The sequence below is a fragment of the Puma concolor genome, chromosome B3 (assembly GCF_028749965.1).
Source record: "Puma concolor isolate L17-30 chromosome B3, mPumCon1.1.hap2, whole genome shotgun sequence".
Lineage (NCBI taxonomy): Eukaryota > Metazoa > Chordata > Mammalia > Carnivora > Felidae > Puma > Puma concolor.
In genome coordinates, this window is record NC_141672.1 from 18,744,729 (window position 1) to 18,765,236 (window position 20,508).

At 40.1% G+C, this 20,508-nt stretch overlaps 1 long non-coding RNA gene across 1 annotated transcript; it reads left to right on the forward strand.

Moving 5' to 3' along the window:
• The first annotated feature begins 285 nt into the window (after positions 1 to 285).
• LOC147579790 (uncharacterized) lies at positions 286 to 19,827 on the forward strand. The gene is made up of 3 exons (XR_015251812.1): positions 286 to 485; positions 19,612 to 19,685; positions 19,763 to 19,827. It is a non-coding gene; the product is annotated as an uncharacterized LOC147579790 (long non-coding RNA).
• The last annotated feature ends 681 nt before the right edge of the window (positions 19,828 to 20,508 follow it).

Genomic DNA, 20,508 nt, shown 5'->3' on the forward strand with positions numbered 1-20,508 from the left:
GTTGAAAGTGATTTTTCTGTTCCCAACATAGGGGTGCCCAGATGCTCCAATGTCCATAACCCACGGTGAACCACATTCCAAATCTGAGCATAGCCACCATGGCTCTACTGGTGGTATTTTTAGGGCACTTCTTATCAGCAGTTTGATGGACAGCCTGTGTAGTTTGGTTGACAGTAAAAGATACCCATGGCCAGTGTGTGCCAGGGGCCAGGTTTCTGGATCACTATAGGTAATATCAGATAAATTACGAGTTCTAATCCTAGCTTCTTCTTCCTTACTAGACTGCTTTAGGGCCTTGACGCCCTAAAGCAAATGCTTGACGCCCACCATGGCAACCCTGACAAGCGAGAGAGGGGCATCTGCCAACATCTGGATTGGTCTGTCAGGCATGAGAGGGGACCCCCTGCAGAAAGGTATTTCTATCAAGAACCCATCGCATGATTGGACACCACAGGAGCAGCAGAACTTCAAGATCGAAAAGACAGGTATTTAGTAGGAACTCGTACAGTAAGGTCTCCTCCTTTTATAAGAATTGCACTCGTGGTCTGATCTTTAGATGTTAATGTGGCCGTAACTTTAGGAGTTTGACCTCGTCATGCGTACCACACATGTTCGCTGGGGATGGCAGCACTGTCGGATGTGAGGAGACGGCCTGGGGGCTGGATGTGCAGACCAGGTCCCTCATCGTCTCCCCTCTTCCAATGGTACATGCTCCATTCCACATTTAATGCCTTTGAACAGGTCCTGCTTACAGCAGGACAGAGGGATCCTCATGGAGATTGAGTAGTTTTCCTTTACTCAGAGGTGCAAAGTTACTTACCTACTTTTGTGGAGCATCCCATTACAAATTCCAATAGAGGGCTCCTTTCCCAGGTATGATGGGACTTGTGTGCTCAGCACCACAGCACGTGACCTATGCTGAAAGGCAGGACGATGACTGTCTCCTGTGACTCCATACCTTTAAGGGGTTGGGTGTTTGGACAGAGGTGTCCAGTCTGATATAAGGAGAAACAGAGTCTACTGTTGATCCTTCAAAGGTATTAAAACCTGGGATAGTACCTTAGTCTACCTGGCCAAAGTGGGTTTACCTATTCATAATTTAATCTGCTGCTTTAGGGCTGATGGAACCTCTATTCAATACCATGTTCCGTTGCACAGTTTTGCCCCTCATGACCTTTGATATGTGACCTCTGATAAGTGTCTATTCAGTGAGGGTATCTGTACATGGTACTGGGATTCTCTAATTCCCTGCTGGGGGCAGCCTGATTGCATGATGACAGGGGAAAGCTTGAGTTAGGCCAGATATAGTGTCCACACAATCCGAGGCATGTTTAGAACCCTCACTCAGAGGGAGAAGGCCGATATAATCAGTTTGCTAATCCTTCATTTGTTAAGAATTGTAGTGGATGGTCCCAGACTCATTTGGAAGTTGCCTCATTGCATTGTTTAAAACACAAATGTTGTTATTTTTTTACTGGCCATATCAGTCTATTGAAAGCACTCTGGGAAGGGTATATAATACCCATTTGGTGCAGTTCTTGGATGGTGTTTCCTACTTTCTTACGTCTCCCGGGCACCACTGTTTGCAAGGGTGGGAAACTTACCTGTGCCCATTTGGTGTCCCCTTTCAGGACTGGTTCGATTACTCTAACCCAGAGGTGGAATTCATTGATAGAAGTTTGCAGAGTTTGACCTTGTAGGATTTCCGTGCCCAATATATTCTCTGGTGTTGGAGGGGTAACTTAGTATTCTCATAGGCAGAGGAGAGTGCCTAATTTGCAATATCAAACGGATCTTCCCGACCATAACATTTGCCTTTCATAATTATCAAATATGTTGAGGGGCCCCCAAAACTTCTGACAGCTATCATGTATTAGAGTACATGCAGCTTCAGTATCCACCGGAGCTATCACCTTCATTTATTTCTGGGAGACCAGTGAATAGTGAGCACAACATGGGCCTCCAATCGCCTTCAACAGCCTCCACCTGGAGGTATCTTGGCCTGCATCCTATACCTGGGGCATGAGAGGCACTCATCCTGAATAGGATGGTATCTTGAGACCTCTGCTGGAGCAGGCGGGGCATCAGGGATGGTGGGGGCGGGAGGGACAGGTCTGAGCTGTTGTTGAGGTATTAAGGCTTTCCACAGGCTGCACAACCCAATGTCAAATTATAAGTCTGTCTTCTCAGGTGGGGCCTCAGCAGCACAAGGTCAAACCACATTCACCTGTGGGTTGCTTTTCCTGGGCCCTGGAAGACCAATTGGGATAGCCTTTTGGCTTCTGAGTTCCCTCTCTGTCTCAGGTCTGTCACACAGCCTGTACCCATTCCAGGATTTGTCAGTTTCTTCCATATCTCCAATGGATTGCCCAACACATCATAAATGTTGTGTCCCCTGACTAGGCTCAGCATGAATGTAGTGTCCCATATCAGGTACTAAGGTGGACTGGACTATCTTGTCTTTCATCCCTGCAATGAATATGGCTTGATGAGGGTCTTCAAGGGGCATAGAGTCTGTCTTATTCTTAACTCCCTAGAATTTTTTGTACTTCTTCTATAGATTTCCAGGGTCTCATGTGCCCAGGGAGATCAAGACAAGTTTTCTTTCAGGCTTGAATCATCCAGTCTATAAGGGAGTGAGCACTTTGAACCCCTGGACTCCATGCAGGCACTGCCTGAGGACAAGGCTTATGGTGAAGTTGCTGTTTCCCTGCCTCCCACCTGGTCAGAGAAATGCCAACCTCTCCACCACCCCATCCCGTAGCCACACTAACCATGCCTGGACACTTCCCTGAGATTTTTCTGGAACTTGGCAGCTATATCAATAAGCTGTAGTCCTGGATAACATCTCTTGTCATTTATCTCAAACATATAAGGCAGAAAAAATTGTCATTCCTACACCACCTCTTTCATCATATAAAGAGTTATCATTTCCTAACTCATTTTATAATGGCAGTATTACACTGATATGGAACCATAAAGATAATTCAAGAAAAGAAAACTAGAAATTAATATCCTTCATAAACAAAATTCTTAACAAAATATTAGCTGATTAAATCCAATTTTATATAAAAAGAATCTTATACCATGCACAAATGGGATTTATCCCAGGAATGCAAGGATTATTTTATATTAAAAAATCAATTTAATACACATTAGCTGATGCAAAATAAAATCCACTGTGATTAATCAATGGAGAGAAAAGAAACACTTGACAAAACTCGATACCAATTTATGATAATAACTCTCAACAATTAGGAATAAAGAGAGAGTCCCTCAACCTTTAAAGGAAATCTATATAAGACTTACAAGTAATATTGTAAATGGGAAACAAGTATTCTTACCACTTTTATTCAGGTAGAGGTCCCGCTAGTGAAATGAGTTAAGAAAAAAAAAAGGAAACTAGAGATTACAAAATATGGAGTAATACTGTTTCTATAGACTGAAGACTTGATGGTCTATGCAGAAAATTCTAAAGAATCTCCAAAAATAACTAGAACTAGTCAGGACATGTGGTCAATATACAAATTTCAATTGTATTCCTATTTACCAGCAAATAAATATTAGAAATCCATCCTTACAAATTATTACCATTTACAATAGCTTCAAAAATATGAAATCATTAGGGTAAAATTTAATAAGATATGTGTAAGTGATAGAGAATAAAACTATAAAACATCAGAGAGAGAAACTTCTTTTTTAATCTTCTATTTTATTTTAGAGAGACCAAGGGCATGAGCAGAGCAGAGGGGCAGAGGGAGAGAGAGCATCTCAAGCAGTCTCCACATTTCACATAGAGCCTGTTGCAGGGCTCGATCCCATGACACCGGGATCATGACCTGAGCTGAAATTAAGAGTTCGGACGTTCAACTGACTGAGCCACCCAGGTGCCCCACAACTGAGATTTTTAAAAGAATACAGTTACACAAAGAACCATTCTCTGCCAATGGGTTGGAAGAGTCAGTAGGTGTCGATTCTCCACGAATTGTTTTAACACACTCAACATAATCTGAACAGAATGCCAGCAGATTTTTTTTGTAGAAATTAGGAACGTGGTTTAAAATGTATACGAAAGTGCAGAAGACAAGGCATAGTCAAATAATTTTGATAAAGTAGAGCAAAACTGTAGAACTGAGAGTACCTGATTATAAAACTCATATAATCTTACAGGATCCAGTACCTTATGGTATCTGTATAAGGATAAATGTATACATAGATAGTTCAGAAATACACCCATTTGTATATAGTTAGTTCATATTTGTCAGAGGTGCCCAGATGAGGAAAAGATAGTCTTTCAATAGGATTGGGGAAAAAAATATTTGTTAACATTTGTCTTACAAAGGATTTGTATTGAGTATATATACGAACTTCACATAACTCAATATTAAGGTAATACAAGGCACAAGCTTTGAACATTTGCCAAAAGAAAATGCATTCATGGCAATAAACACATAAAGAAATTCAAAATTCATAGTCAACAGTAAACCAACAATGAAATACCACTAGTCATAACTTAGGTAATGTTGTTGTATTTTTTTTTTACTTTCAATGTGGTTAACATACAGCGTCATATAAGTTTCAGGTGTACAATATCGTGATCCAACACTTCCATATATCACGCAGTATTCATCCGACAAGAGCACTCCTTAATCTCCATCACCTATTTCACCCGTCCCCCTCCCACATTCCCTCTGGTAACCAATCAGCTTGTTTTCTATAGTTAAGAGTCTGTTTCTTGGTTTGTCTGTCTGTCTAACTTTCTGGTCCTCCCTCTCTCTCCTTTTTCCTTTTGCTCATTTGTGTTGTTTCTTAAATTCCACATATCACTGAAATCACATGATGTTTGTCTTTCTCTGACTGACTTATTTCACTTAGCATTATACTCCCTAGCTCCATCCATGTCATTACAAATGGCAAAATTTCATTCTTTTTCATGGTTGAATAATATCCCATCATATAAATAAATACACACACACACACACACACATCACTTGTTCTTTATCCATTCATCTGTCAATATATATATATATATATTTTTTTTTTTTTTTTTTTTTTTTTTTTTTTTTTTTTTTTGGTAAATACCAAGTAGTGTGATTATTGGATCATAGGGTAGTGAGTTCTATTTTTAACATTTTGAGGAAACTTCATACCATTTTCCACAGTGGCTGCATCATTTTGCATTTCTACCAACAGTGCATGAGAGTTCTTTTTTGTCCACATCCTAGCCTACAGTTGTTGTTTCTTTTCTTGTGCTTTTTGATTTTAGCCATTCTGACAGGTATGAGGTGCTATCTCACTGTATTTCTGATTTGCATTTCTCTAATGAATTACGTTGAGCATCTTTTCATGTATATGTTGGCCATCTGTATGTCTTCTTTGGAGAAATGTTTGTTCATGCTTTCTGCTCATTTTTAATTGGATTACTTGTTTTGGGGGTATTGAGTTGTATAAATTCTTTGTATATTTTGGATACTAACCCTTTTTAGGTATTGTTAAAAACACCTACAATATCAAGATTTGATAAGGATGTGGCACAAATAGAACTCTTATACATTTGCTGGTGAGATTGTAAACTGATACAACTTGGAAAATAGTCTTACATTTTCCTATAATTTAAATGCATATACATACCATACAACTCAGAAAATCTTAGGTATTTACCCAGGAAAATAAAAACTTAAAGTTTACACAAAGTTTCCACTGTACATAACAGTTTCATTCAATATAGCCCCAAACTGGAAATGACCCAGACGTGCATCAACGGGTGAATGAACAAATTGTGGCCTATCCCAACATTAGAATTCCACTGAATTCTAGAATTAAAAAGGGAAGAAACTACTGATACATCAACAGTGTTCATAAATCTCAAAAAAGAACCTGAATGAAACAAAACACAAAAGCACACACTCTGTCATCCTATTTATTTGAATTTTGAATAAAAAAAAAAAAAAAACTAATCTATAGCAACAGAAAGTAAACCAGTGGTTGCCTAGGGCCAGGAGTGGAGACTAGCAAGCAAAAGCCTGTCAAGGGCACCAGGGAACTTCTCAAGATGATTACCATGGTCTATATTTTGATTTTGTAATGGGTACACAGATGTATGCATTTTTCAAAAAATCATCAAAATATGCACTTAAAACTAGATGTTTTTGAATAAAATGTCTAGTACTACCAAATTTTTCCATTGCCTTTCCCCCACCCTTGTGACTTCGTCTTCCAATGCCACGGCTCTTCTAGACTAGGAGTAGAATTACAAGCAAAAGAGTAAAGTCTTGAGCACAAAGCCTTGGGTGATTGGTACCCTCTGCCATGACAGCTGTAAAAATACTAACCCTTGATCATAGATTTCATGTGGCACATTTTTCCCAGGCACTGCCTACTCTACTTCCCTTCCAATGACTGGATTCCACTTTTTCCTGACAAAGTAATGGACTATGGTTGATGTTGTGTGACTCCCTCATATCCTGACCCAGACAATGCACCCAGAGCATCTTCCTGCTAAAATCTTTTTGGCCCACTGGGCCAAAAAGTATCCTTGGTCACCAGTGAAGAGCTCTTCTTGCTTTTACAAACAGAAAAAATTGTTGTCCCTGTTGCAGATCTATCCTCACATCCAGCTTTCCAGGTTCAGATACCCTCCTTCCTTCTAGCTTTTTCAGGCAAAAAGGAAGCACAAGCCTTTTCATAGGTAAATGTCAGATTCTGAGAACGCTCCCATGTTTTGCCTGCTGCTGTAACAGTATGGGACCAGCCTATATTTCAGCCAGAGTCTACATGGGTATGAGAGGTTATGCACCATTTTGAAAAAAAAATCTCAAGTGCTCATGGGTGGTGCTTCTGGTGTTCTCCTTATTTTGCGTGGTGGGGGCAGGAGAAGTGGGGGGAGAAATATCTGGTTGTTTCCTTCAACTTTAGATGACAGAAGTACCACAGCCCTTTCTTCTCCTATGTGTTTTCATTAAAAAAAGAAAAAAAATACTTTTTTAAAATGTCTAGCCTTTTCTTATACATAATGGAGGTGGGTAAGTGTATCGGTAGTCAGAGGACCAATTGCCCAACTGTTACTAAATCTTACAGAGATGTAGGTAGCAGCTATCATTATAGCACAGGATTTCTGGTCACCTGTTTTCTGAAGCTTGGGGTTATTAGGTAAATTGAGATATGAAGGCAAGTTCCACTTGACATTCTTTTTTTTTTTTTTTTTTTTTTTTTTTTTTCAACGTTTATTTATTTTTGGGACAGAGAGAGACAGAGCATGAACGGGGGAGGGGCAGAGAGAGAGGAAGACACAGAATCGGAAACAGGCTCCAGGCTCTGAGCCATCAGCCCAGAGCCTGACGCGGGGCTCGAACTCACGGACCGCGAGATCGCGACCTGGCTGAAGTCGGACGCTTAACCGACTGCGCCACCCAGGCGCCCCTCCACTTGACATTCTGTGACACATGCTAGACCTAAGATAAGCCGGGGAGAAGACAGATGCACTTGAAGCCCTCCAGAAGATCATAGACAAGTGGAGAAGGCAGTCAGGCAAACAAATCATGTCAGCACAATGTAGTTGAAACCAATGACAGTCACGTAGAGATTCATATCTTGAGGAAGCCAGAGTCTCATCAGAAAAGTCAAGATTATGGACAGTTAGAGAACAGGGTGGGAGGTTCTGTAGGAGAGAAGCAACAGTTGGGAAGGAATTTACAGAGTAGAAGCAGAGGAAGAGTTCCTAACTCCTCACTCATTATATGCATCCCCATCCCTTCTAAGATTTGTTTTACATAATGTTCACTAGTTGCTTTATTTAATTTCATGCCTTTGTAATTATTTAGTCTCTGTTTCCTGTTTTTTTAAGGCAATCACTAGTTGATGTCCCACTAGAAATTAGATACACACACAGTTTTTTGAAAACCCTTATGTTTCCCCATCTATGGACTGCTGGATTTTACTGGGACATGATTGACTTAAATAAAACACTTAATGTAAGTGTTATATGCAAAGAAATAAATGTATACATTTGTGTATATATCCATACTTATATAGCTATACACAATGACTATAATTTGCCAGTGTAATGGAAAGTTCTAAGGGTATCTACTACCCATAAGTAATTGTAAAAATCAGACCTTCCTACTCCTATATTTATTCAGGTTAAAGATTATCAGGTTAATATCACTAAACTTCTGTGACTTTAGTACAAAGATTCATGTGAAATAGAAATTATTTGGAGCCAATGATGTTGAATCATATAACCTATAACATGTCTGCCTTTTCTGTTTTCCTATCTTCCTTGTTTTTTCCCTTCCCCCTGACTCTCTCCTCTATACAGTGATTCAAATAAAAAGTGATTGGGGCACCTGGGTGGCTCAGTCGGTTAAGCATCCAACTTTGGCTCAGGTCCTAATCTCATGGTTTGTGAGCTTGAGCCCTATGTTGGGCTTGCACCAATGGCTCAGAGCTTGGAGCCTGCTTCGGATTCTTTCTCTCCCTCTCTCTCTCTCTGTCCCTCTCCCACTGGCCCATGAATACATTCTCTCTCTCTCTCTCTCTCTCTCTCTCTCTCTCTCTCTCTCTCTGTCTCCCAAAAATAAATAAATAAAACATTTGTAAAAAAAAATTAAAAAATATATGCAAGTAATTGAAATAATACTCAAGGAAGAAATTACAGAGTAAATGCATTGGTTAAAATTTAACCAAGTATCACTTCATTGCCATTCGAAAGTATTAGATTTGCAAGCCAACAATAAATGAAGTGATTTAAAAAATAAGAGAGAGAGAGAATCGAAATCATTGGACTCTTACCTATTTGAGAGCCTTCTCACATGAGCCAATCCTGGATTAACAGGTATGTGCTTTGATTAACAAAGAACTGGGTTTACATACATTTTCCCTATAGTATGGAAACCAAATTATTTTCAAAATCATATATACATTAATAACTTACTTAGGTTGAGCCAACAGGCTCAAGATGGAAAAAAAAATAAGAGACTATGATATGAGAAAAAATGATTCTAATCATTATCATCCTATACTAGATGCTATTCTAAGCAATACATCTTTAAATAATTTTGTTTAACAAATATTTCTCCAGTGCTTACTATGTAAAGGGCACTCTTTTAAGCCACTTTGTACATATTAATGTAGTTAGTGTTCATAACTATGCAGAAGTCACATAATATGGCTCCCACTTTACTACTGGTGAAACTGAAGATGGGCGGACATGTGGTGAGAATGTGGTTTAACCCCAAGGCCTCTGGCTTCATCAAGTAACTTTTATCATGAAAGAAGCACAAGCCAAGTTTCCCTTCAGTTACATGCCTTGTCTTTGGTCAAGTCAGGATTTGAACTTGGTTTTATTTGCTGCTATCCATGTTCATGATCTCTACCACACAATAATAAGCAGCGATTCAGATCTATCAAAGACAAAAGAGGATAAATGAAAAGAGGATGTCCACAGTTTGAATTTAGGAAAAACTGATAGGTACCAAGCTGCACCCACAGGTGTGCTAGGTTCAAGAAGTGCAAAAGAGAACAATGAGAGACTCCCCAATTTTTCCAGTAGGGAACAAAATGACTCATACTCGCTAGGTGTGCAGCAAGTGTTTCCTACGTGAAGAATAAATGGTCAATCAATTTAAAAATTACCTCTCCTCAGAGAACTGAATTTGAGAAAGGGGGACTCAGTAAGGAGAAGGAGAATCTAATCTGTCCTGAGCAAGGCTAGAGACAGACTTTAAGAGGGAATGACAATTGATCTGAGATGTAAAGGATAAAAACATGCACACAAAAAACGATAAAAACTAGACCACCATTCTAGCATATAAAGTAGTGTGCTTCTATTTTTGAATCAAGCTTAGTTCAGTTGTTCCTTTCTACTTAACAAGCATTACCCCAAATTAAAAGCTGAAAACAATAATTTATTACTAGTTCTCATAGGTCTCCAGTTGACAGGTACTTGGAAAACTGTTCTTGCTCCAAGTGTCACCTGCATGATTTTCAGGAGGTAGATAGACTGGTCCAGGGGGTACACACCATCTCTGGCATCTTCAGAGCCCCCACCTTAATAGACCCATCTCTGAATGACCCAGATGCTAGACTCAGTTGAGAATGTTGACCTGTAAGCCAACAAGTTGATGGTGTCTTGGTTTGGGGTGGGGATTTGTAAACTTCTTGTATGGCAGCTCAGGGCTAACAGGGGGAGCATTTCAAGAGACCTGGGAACATTTCAAGAGACCAAATGGCCCACACTTCATACACCCTAAACGGAATATCCAACTGCCACTTCCTTTACACCCTATTAGTGGAATAAGTCATGTAGGCCAATCCAAGGGGAGTAGAATTAGACGCCATCCCTCAAAGAGTTTGCAACTAGTTTTAATCTACCACACTCTTGTAGCACATTGAACTTCAAATCACCGTTTGGATACAAACCCAACAAATGCTCCATGTGCTAAAATTCTGATTAAGGCAGAAGACTTCACACCATCCTGACAAGCACCCATGCAAACCCAAGCATAGCCTGAAACAGATCCTATCTCTTCACTTTGACTGACCAGGCAGTTGCCACAGATTGTAATTAGCACAACAATGACGATGGTAAAAATAAAGAGGTAGATGGTAGATGCTCTTTCCCAGCCAACCTGAGGCGCCTTTCCCAAGGCCCACTCTGGATGCAGCCCTCATCACATTGAAGCCCAGATGCACAGACCGGAATATGATACGAGTAAGAAAGATTGCTACAGTGGTATTTTTCTGCTGTTAGTAGAATTGGGATGGAAACATGCTGTTCCGTTTACATAAGAAAGAATATTCTGAACCTTTCCCTCCTCCTTTCCCCTCATCCCTCCCCACCACCTCAAACCCCACTAAATTAAAGCCATATTTGCGGATCCTAAAAGGAAACTTCTCGTAGAAGCCAATAAATAGTAGTAGGTTCTGATTCTTGTACATGTGCTCTGTGCCCTGCAGAGAGGTTCACTTCATTTGGCATTGCTGGGGGACTGGTAATGAATTTCCCTGACAGATACATCGCTGGTCAGATCAGATCAGGGAAATGAGCTCTTTGGGGCACAGGCTTGTAGGAATTATAACAGTATGTGTTCACTGACCCCAAGTTGGAAGAATGTTTCAGTCCAATACTCTGAAATGGAAACTGATAGTTTCTGTTGTCTTCATTGCTTAAACTGAACATTATTATGGGGGACTTTATTTTAAATTACCTTGGATAGTAACATAGCTTTCCATGAAAAAAAAATTAAATCAAATGATCCATATTTTGCTAGCAGGGCATTGGTTACCTGAAAATAATTTCTTTATGGACTTACTGAAAAGGAAACAAAATCCTGAATTTAAGAAGAACTAACAGTAATGTTTCTGTCTGTCTGTCTCTGAAATACACACATGCACACATGTGCCCCCCCACCCCCAAACACTTTCTACTGTTCGTCTATGTATTGAATAAAAGTAATAAATTATCTCACTGGTCTCTCTGGCCCAACACCTTTGGAAAAAGACTGTGAAATCTTAGTTTGGACAGAATTTGACTTAACTGTCAGAGATTTCTGCCTGAAGTTGGGTTTGCTTTGAATTTTGATTTCCCTTGGACGCAGTACTTACAATCAAAGTAGACTCCAGATCAGAGTCCAAGGACTGGCCAGCCTGTGTCTGACCTTTTCAACAGATGTTTGTAAATGGAATGGATTGCTCTTCCCGAACCAAACTGCGTAATCTTTGGTTGGGGTTGTTTTCTATGCAAATACTGAGACAGGCTGTGGTTTGTGCCGCTTGGCGTTGGTAATAGGATATAGACAGAGCCCAGGTCACTGACTAAACCCAGCTGAATCAGGAATGATTATTTTTAATCTTGGGATGAAAACTTGATACCTTAGGAAAATTAGTTGATCTGGTCAGCAAGATTTTTCTTTCCTCGTTCAAGCCCAAACTATGACCTGGGCAACTGGTTTGTGTAGTGAGTAGAAGAAATACAGAGAAATAAATCTGTTTTGGCCAAAATGCCAGTTGGCCAGCACAACTACAAATATGTCTCATTGAGTGATACAGGGGATGTAACAAGTTGAGCCCATATATGGTTATTTAATGGGCATAATCTTCCACTAAGTAGAAAAGGGGCATGGGGATAGTCTCTCCTGGAGGCACCATTTAGCACAGCAATTTCATACAAATGAGAAACCTGGGGAAACAGGATATCAGAGCACTGTGGAAACCGATGTTCAAGGGCTGAGTGCATTCTGCTTAAGAGACATCCTATCAGGGTTCGTGAAGGGGGTATTGGCAGATCTCCCACAAGGAGAAAGTTAGAACTGAGTTTATGAGTGAGCACACAGAACTGGTGACTTTCAGATAGCCTATTGATAGGATGACTTTGGATTTGACTCCCCAGTGCCAGGGAAAACCATATTGCTCGTTCCTCTTGAGAGGTCAAGAAGACCCAATGACCATTGTATCACACAGACAACTGGGGCCTCTTAAATATAAATTTTTTTTATATGGTGAGGCGGGGGAGAGGGGCAGAGACAGACTGGGGAAAAGGGGCAAAGGGAGAGAAAGAGAATTCTACACAGGCGAATTCGATCCCAATGTGGGGCTCGATCCCACAACCCTGGGATCATGACCTGAGCCGAAATTGAGTGTTGGACACTCAAACGACTGAGACACCCAGGCACCTGGGACTTCTTAATGGTGTAGAAGGTTTAGTGCAATGAAAGGAGCAAAGATGTTTTACTTCCTTTTTGCAAATTTCAGCTGTGTGGCCTTGGGCAGTTCATTTAACTTGCCTGTCCCTACCTTGCAGGTAATACCCTTGGTTTTACAGTAAGGCTTAGTGAAAATGTGTGTAAAGCACTTAACATTATTCCTGGTACTTCGTAGTGTTTTATAAATGGTAATCTCTATGATCACTCATGTTTTATGTGACAGTATCATTTAGTGAAGGAGACAGAACCAGGTTTGCATACGAGATTTACCTCTTCGTAGCTGTATGAATTAGAACAAATTTCCTTCCCTCATTGAACTTTCTTTATCTTTATAGTGGGAGAAACAATAATTCCATTGTAGGGATCATTTGATCATTAAATCAATTATATAATGAAGTGCCTGAGAGAGTCTGTAGCATGTAATAGTGGCCACTTATTATGTCATTACTCTCCCCCAAATTTATTTAATTTTCTCACATTAGGGCAGAGATGAAGAAGGAGACCTGTCAAGGGTCCTTGTTCACTCTCCAGGGACTTCAGACCCAGACCTGAGCTCTGCATGAAGATAGAACTACAGCAAAAGAATATGTGGCCGTAAACTCAAGACGCTTTGCGACAATTTGGGATGATAGAGCACATTCCTAGAGAAGCGGCACTCTGGGAAATTGGAACTAGATGCACAGGGTCACACAAATGTTCTTGACACAAATTTCTTGTAACTGGCAAAAGATTCAAGGGGTTGGGAGGGCAAGTGGTCCTCGCTTTGCTGTTGGATGGACAGAGTTGCGTGATTTCTGTTGTGATGATAAGCAGTTACAGGCTCAAAACTGCAGGCATATGCCTTTCTTTCTTTCTACTTATTTATCATTGAGAGACAGAGAGAGACAGAGCATGATCATGGGAGGGGCAGAGAGAGAGGGAGACATAGAATGCGAAGCAGGCTCCAGGCTCCGAGCTGTCAGCCCAGAGCCCGACGTGGGGCTCGAACCCACAAACCGCGAGATCGTGACCTGAGCCGAAGTCGGTCGCTCAACCGACTGAGCTGCCCAGGTGCCCCGCATCTTGTCTTTCTTTAAAGCTCACCAGCTAAGTTTTAAGAGATTTACTCTTCTAATTTTATTCCATTTCGGTATTTCTTCATATTTCCTCTTGGAGAGCTCTCCAGGTCCTGTTGCACACTTCACTTTAAAGGCGTCAAGCATGCCAGGAGCTACAGAGAATAAAAGGACTTGTATTTATGCTGCCGTCCTCAAACTTTTTCCCCTAAACTCACACCCAAGAACTTGTCTATAGGCCAATTAGCATTTTGGCCACACTTTAAGGACTTGGCTACGACGGCCACTGTGCAAACTCACACCACATGCGGTACTAATTGGTGCTGTTGGCAGGTTAAGAAGAAAGGCTGGGGATCCAGCAGGCATGGAAGCCGAGCAATGCCCTCACACAATAGCTCTCAACAGGAGTCAGAAATTAGGACTGGAGGAGAAGGATGGGCCTGTGCAGCAAAGTCAATGAGTTGACCCTCTCAGCATTTTGAGAAAGCATCTGAAAAAATAAAATAAAGGAAAAAGAAGGAAAAAAAAAAGTAAAAGAAAAAGAAGACAGGGAAGAAGGCAGAAAAAGAAAGATTTCAACCAAAAACTGTGTTTTCTACCAAACATCTGACATAGACCAAGGAGAGGTTGGTGGTTCACTGAACGTGTACCGTCAGGAAGCGTGAATGTCCAGGTGTGGAGGAAGTAGGAGCAAACAGGTGCCTTGGACTCCACCATTGCTTGAAGCCAGTGAAACTCCCCCCCCCCCCCCGGGGTCAGTTTCTCCATCTGCAGAGCTGTCAAAGGCTTTCAAAGCATTTGCCTCCTATCAGCTGAAGAGAACAGGGGGCAGATTTGTAGTTTGCTAAAGTGCTTTGATTTTGCAAACCTCAAACCCCAACAGAGGGATCTCTCATAACATCTTAGCTGTGGGTCTCTGTAGGCATGAGGAAGGTGGCAGTGGTGCTGGGGATAATTATTCCCCTAGTTCAGCCCTTGTAGTTTGCAAGGAACAGAATGGAGCCCCAGGGAATTAGCGTTAATTGTAAGGATACACTGGGGAGGATGGAAATATACAGCTGCCTCAGTAGTCACATCTAAAGGCTCATGGAACTGGACAGTTTTGTTTTGCTCTGTTTTTTAAGATACAACAGCAGTTTTGGTTTCCCAGTAGCAATTATAATCATCTTAACGTTCAGCTTCTCTCTCTTTGTTCACTGTGCCTGCGTGTGCTTTCTTCCTATCAGAGCACAATTAAGCCACAGAAACTCCCTGATATGACCCTATCAAGTTCTTCACAGAGGATTCAGTTCTCTTTTCCCTAAGAAAGAGAAAGGCAATTTCATGGACCTGAAATTACAAGTGTACTTCGTGCATCTCCCTCCTCTCACCTACCCCCTTTTTCTCTTCCTCTCCTGTGAGGCCCACCTTTAAAAATTGTCAGGCCCAAGGGAAGACGATGACCGGAGATCCTGGACCTTGGCTTTTCCCTTCCCAGCCCAGGTTCTGATACTCAGCATAAAGGGTCACCTGTGCCTGTGTGTGGATGTCCATCTGCTAGATTCTAAGCTTCGTCTGTGCTCATGCATCTGCCCCTCCCGGGTTCTGACAATGGTCATTTCTCAGGTCCTTTAGGAGGCCAATTAGGGAAGAACACTGCAGGACTAGAGGTAGATTCACAGGAATTGGGTCAGGGAATTCTGACTCTTGGTTTCGGCTCAGGTCATCATCTCACAGTTCATGAGTTCAAGCCCCATGTTGGGCTCTGAGCTGATGGTGCAGAGCCTGCTTGAGATTTCTCTCTCCCTCTCTCTGTCCCTCCCCAGCTTGCTATCTCTCTCTCTGAAATATATGTGTATATATATTATATTATATTATATTATATTATATTATATTATATTATAATATATATTATAATATATATCATATATCTATAAACATAATAATAAAAAAGATATCTCCTTAAAAAAAAAAGAATGTGGTGGTCAGATTGGGTTTCAACATATGAGTTTGGGGGGAAACAAACCTTCAGTCCACATACAGGCTAAGCCTGAAGGCACAGGAAGGGGACAGTAGGCAGCGGTCGTCAGTACTGAAAGCAGCCAGCAGTAGCAGAAATTTTCCCAAAAGAAATGTTAATGTTGCCCTTCTATTCAAGATCCATGCAGGAAACATTTTTCTTTGTAGATTCACATAAAGATTGATGAGACATTGCAAACTCTAGAAACTGATGAAAGAAAACCATTCCCTTGTCCCTTTGCCATTTTGTCATAGTACATTGCTCTAGGGAACAGTGTTCTTCTTTCCCTTGTCCTTAAAGCCATCAAGATTTTGAGGAGTAGTCTGTTACTGCAACCTAATGCATCCCCAAAGGTCACTAGTATACTGAGAGTAGACCAGTCCCATTATCATTTAGGCTATGTGAACTAGTTTAGGCCAGAGAGCCCGAGGCTCAACCGCCCTGAAGGAGATAAGAAATGGTTAATTGCCAGGCTTCAGAGTCAAAAGTCATGATTTCAAATCCAGAACTGCATATTGTTAGATTTATAACTGTGAACAATTCACTTAAATGGCACAGACCTTAGTATACTTACCTACAAAATGGGGAGAGCATTTAAATTTTTCAAGACCCTGTGCATATTAAACAAGATTGCTGAAGGAACCTACCAAAGGCCATGATTTCAAGCGTAGAAAAAACATTCCTATAAGTTTATGTCACACTCGATTCATTTTTCTCATCATTGATAACGTGGTAGTTTTCCTATTGGTTACTGCAATTTCACCGAACGCTGGGTACTTGCATCTAATTTTCTATTTCAGATGGGTTATCTTGCATTTATCAAAATATTCTACTTGCCTATGACCCAGGGACTTGTTTAAAAAGTTTGTCACTTGTGATATTACGTGGAATTTGCAGTTCTAAACCCATGATGCATGTTCAGTAGTAATACTTAACGCAGTGTCCTAGGTGATTTCTACATATCGTTTCGTTACTCCTCACAATCCAGTAGGCGGATATGATTATTCTCCTCCTGTTGCAATGGAGCCATGCAGCACTAGGGGCTTCCTCTTTTGCCTGAGGTCACAGAGTTAAGAAGGGCAAAGCTGGCATTCACACTCAGCCCATGTGACTGTGGAGCCCACAACCTCTCATTGATAATAATAACTCATGTATGGTCAGCCAGACACCAAAGGGCTACCAACCAATACAAGTTGACTGAACATGATTAACTGCCGGTAAGTGAGCCATCCTTTCGCATTTCGACGTCAGCATAAAACGTAAATTAAAGCAGATCATTCTACTTCCTTCATTTCGTTGCTATTAGATGGCACTATTTTCCTCCATTGGTTTGTGACTACTAGGTGCATGATATTTATCTCTGAATACCCAAGACATAGCACAATTTCTGGAACACAAAATATCTGAAAAAAATTGCTAAATAAAATAGTACTGGAGATAGAAGTTTCATTAAAAACAAAATAGCACAAAGACAAGAATATATCCATTTATCTCCTGAAAGAAAGTTGGTATTTGAAATATGTAACCTAAGCAGAAAGGTATAACATTTACATTTTTCACATTGCTAATTTAACATAAATTCAACATTATGGCCTCTAAGTTATATAGATTGGACTTGAAATTTTTTATCTATTTTTTAAGTTGCAATGACTGTCCTTTCATTTCCATGTTCTATAAACTATAAGATACCAAACTATCCATTAACTCAAACAAAAGTCATTCAGCTTTACCTGAAACAACAAATAAATATAATTTCCGTTTCTTTATAGAAGTGTTATCTCAAGGCAATGTCACAATAAAACCAATGTTAAAAATCAATATGTAAATGTAAGTGTAGCTTTAAACAAGGGGAAATTAGGGTAAGATTGAGACGCAATCATTAATTAAAGCGAAGAGTTTTTCAAACTAGAGTCTCTCCTTAAAGTTTGTGCCAAATATGAGCAATTCCAGCTGAGGAGCCCAAAGTTGGAAGACCATGGGCAACCTCTCTCTCTATCCATGACGAGGCTCTACTCTCCTAAGTGTACAGACCACCCACTGGCAGCTGGACCTGCTACGAACAGGAAACAGTGGGGAATTGGTGCTTTTTCTCTGCTACAAATTCAAGCCAAAAAATAAATGAATCTGGATGCATAGGAATGCTTTCCTTTTCAATCGCCCAAGGTGACCTTCAGCAGAAACAAAAACAAAAATGTTTCTCTCCTCCTAGAGGAGATCATGTCTTCTTGGAATAACAAATATGGAAGCACTTGAAAACTCAAGTATTACCATTGCATGAAAAAGTGTTACTCATGATAGTGAGACAGTAGTATTTATTTGTAATGAGAAATACCTCAAAGGGTAATACATTTAGAGACTAATATAGAAATACCAAATCCAGGAAATTTCACCCCTTCTTTTGCCACCATCAAATTCCTAGAAGCAATTGTCTTGTATTTCTAGGACATACCAATGTTGGTTGTCTGGAAGGCAGTCCTCCCAAAACACAATTTTCCAGCAATGCAACTGATCATTTACTCCATTCATCAGATAAAAGTATAAAGGTGCAACCTAAAAATTCATTTAAGTGGTTAAGAATTTTCGGTGTTAAAATATATATACAATTTCCAGTGCTCAATACAATTAAAATATTTTCCTATACGCCACAGAGATTCAGACATCAAGTATTCAAAATAAACTAAATTTTAAAATTGGTTGACAACTACCCTTCCAAGTAGCAACCCTCTTGCCCATCTTTCTTTATTTTTTTTTTTTTTGAAATGCCACAAATTCTGTACCTCTAGAAGGAAAATGTTATCACATTCACTTAAATTATAATTATTTATGAAAAAACACTGTCTCACCCACTTCACTGAAAAAAATGTGAAGGCACAGATTTTGTGTTACTATCTGTGAATTATTTTCAGTGACCAGTAAATCCTCAGAGTCACTTCCTCAATAAATCAATACACATGTAAGCACTTAGTTATATTTCTGATTATCAAAGCCTGGATCTATCCTACCAGAGCAGAATTTTCCACTCTAGAGCCAACAAGACTTTGTCTATTCAGGGACAGCACTTCAAGAAGGTGGTGTAGAAAGATCCTAAGCTTATCTCCTCCCACAAACACAGTAAGGCTTTCTTTTCTTTTTTTTAATATGAGATTTATTGTTAAATTGGTTTCCATACAACACCCAATGCTCATCCCAACAGGTGCCCTCCTCAATGTGATGGGCATTGAGGAGGCTTTCCTTATTCTGCCAACTTGAACCTCCGGTTCTTTCTTTCTTTTTTATTCTATGATAATATACCACAGCCAACAAAACTGGGCATTTACAAATGAGTGAAACTGAGGTCCAGTGGAAAAGAGAGAAAGAAAGAAGAAGTTCTATTTAAGGGAAGCCAAGTAGAAATGCAATTTGAAGTATCTGAAAGTCTGTAAGTTTTGTTATCATTCACTTCAAGAATATATTAAACCCTTGGGGCACCTGGATGGTTTTGTCGGTTAAGTGTCCGACTTCAGTTCAGTCGTGATCTCACTGCTGGTGAGTTCGAGCCCCGCATCAGTCTCTGGGCTGATAGCTCAGAGCCTGGAGCCTGCTTCAGTTCTGTGTCTCCTCCTCTCTCTGCCCCTCCCCCACTCATTCTCTCATTCTCTCTCTCTCTCTCTCTCTCTCTCTCTCTCTCTCAAAAATAAATAAACATTTGAAAAAATCATTAAGAACAAGAATATATTAAACTCTGATGTAGGGGAAAAGGTAGAAACATTTTATCAAAGTCACATAGACACAGGCTTAGAAAGTTTCTAATTCATGTTATCATATTACATATTGTCGTCACTAACAGACAAATCTGGCTTCTTATCATTAACTACAGATTCGAGTGGTATATCTGCATGGTCTCAAAACATCCAAATAAAAGCAAATTCAAACCAGTCAACCATCCAGAATGTTAGTTTATTCAACACTAAACATCTATATATTTGAAGCTCTCCAAATCGGTGATTTTCTTTTCTGTTTTCATCCAGATGGTGGTGCATTTTACAATCGAGAAACAAATGAATTACACAGTTTAGTGAGTATACAAGAGATAAATAATAAGACAGGTTTAGAGGATGAGAATGATAATGTAAAATTTACATAAATGATATTGTGAGTCAAATAAGTAGACACATCTAAAACACCATTTAGATCTTCAGATTCTCAGAAACACTAAATTCAGAATTTTTTCAGTATTCTTCATCAAATTTTCTTTGGCCCAGATAGCAGAGAACACATCTGATACCCTAAAATCTTGCCTTTGTTCAGCAACCACTTAAAAAATTTTGTTAATGTTTATTTATTTTTAGAGAGAGAGAGACAGAGCATGAGCAGGGGAGAGGCAGAGAGAGAGGGAGACACAGAATCTGAAGCAGGCTGAGAGCTCTGAGCTGTCAGCACAGAGCCCGACGTGAGGCTTGAACTCACAAACCATGAGATCATGACCTGAGCTGAAGTTGGATGCTCAGTCAACTGAATCTTTCAGGCGCCCCACTCAGCAACCACTTTTAAATTCCTGAACCCTTGTGGATCAGTTTTTGATGCTTCGTAATAAGTTACTACAAGCTTATGAGCTTAAAACCCCACACATTTATTACCACACAGGTCCTGTAGGTCAGGAGTCTGAGCAACCTTACTTGGTTCTCTACTCATGGTTTCACAGCGCTAAAATCAAGATGTTGACTGAGCTGTGTCGTCATCTGGAGACTTGATCGAGAAAAGATCTGTTGCCAAG